Raw genomic sequence first — 1,276 nt, forward strand, 5'->3', positions numbered from 1 at the left:
TTGTTTCTGAAACTCTCACAAATGGATTGACAAGTTTACTGCATGTCTATACCATTTGCTTTCTTTCTAGAGTTACAAAATAGATAAATGTTTGAAACTTGTTTGAGATGATTAAGAAAACATTCAGTAATCCTACAGAATTGGAATCACTCAATTAGGTTCAAAAATGGATTTTTGATGAATTAAAAGCTAACAGCCATGTCTGCAGAACACACAGAACAAGTTTAATTCACCACAAATTGTACATAAATCATAAAAATATGGGGTCAGCTGCATCTGAAAGGTATTGAATAGGTGTTTCCTACCCAATTGGTTTCATTCAAAAATTCGTTCCCAAGCTCCTGGTTTAATTCGACAAAGTCAGATCTGACCAGATCTTGATCTGTGAACCATTTCAATTTCAGGAGGTCATTTGAAGTGAAACCAACGCCAAAATGAAGGTACTGGAGAAGGCTTTAACCCACAGTTGAGTTTGCTCAAAAAGGTTTTGTAAAACGGAAGAAATCTAACAAACAGTGATTCTGCATGTTTGCAGAACTTTATTTACCATGCAAAATCCGTAAAGAATTTGAGGATGAGACCAACGCCAAGTTGTAGATCTTTTCAATACCTATCTGTGGAACTTTGAATCACTCGATTTGGATCTGCACACGAGATTTGGTGGATTTTACAAGTTCGTACCAGAATCTGAAACAGCAAGATTACAGAAATTACTGCAGGGATTTGGACGAACTTTGCTCAAGAACTTCAGATCTGAGGATTGCTCAACCTTCTCCATGCTTGGACCAACATGCACCTGCATCAAGATCCAATCTTAGCAATGGAGGAAGAAGAAATAGAGAGGGATTCAGCTAGGGTTAGGGGAGAAGAGAGTGAGAGGGAAGCTCTCATGGTGAGGGGAAGCTTGGGGGAGGGGGAGAGCTTCATCTTGGTGGATTTCCATGGCCATGGCCGGCCATGGGAGCAAGGGGCAGCAGCAGCTCGTGGGAGAGAGGAGGAGGAGAGTGTGAGGGAGTGGAGAGAAGAGAAATGAGGGCCAAAGGTGGAGGGGTGGCCGGCTAGGGGGTTTTTATAGAGGGAGAGGGGTGGCTGCCTCCCTTTTTCATTGGCCAAGGAAGGTGGCTGCCCATTTAATTGTTGGGGTAGTTGGGAGGCCTGGCTTGTATAAGAAGAAAAAGAGGAGGTAGTGCTGGCCAAAATTTGAATGCATACAAAAATTGGCCGGCTCCATCCTTGCCAAACAAAAATGAACAATGAGGGAGAGCGAGATGGAGAA

At 42.8% G+C, this 1,276-nt stretch overlaps 1 long non-coding RNA gene across 1 annotated transcript; it reads right to left on the reverse strand.

The window, feature by feature from the left end:
• Nucleotides 1-309: 309 nt before the first annotated feature.
• On the reverse strand, nt 310-1,029 carry LOC127309556 (uncharacterized). Its single transcript, XR_007857215.2, has 3 exons — nt 734-1,029; nt 548-644; nt 310-382 (listed from the first exon to the last, which is right to left on the reverse strand). It is a non-coding gene; the product is annotated as an uncharacterized lncRNA (long non-coding RNA).
• Nucleotides 1,030-1,276: the final 247 nt, after the last annotated feature.

The sequence above is a fragment of the Lolium perenne genome, chromosome 6 (genome assembly GCF_019359855.2).
Source record: "Lolium perenne isolate Kyuss_39 chromosome 6, Kyuss_2.0, whole genome shotgun sequence".
NCBI lineage: Eukaryota > Viridiplantae > Streptophyta > Magnoliopsida > Poales > Poaceae > Lolium > Lolium perenne.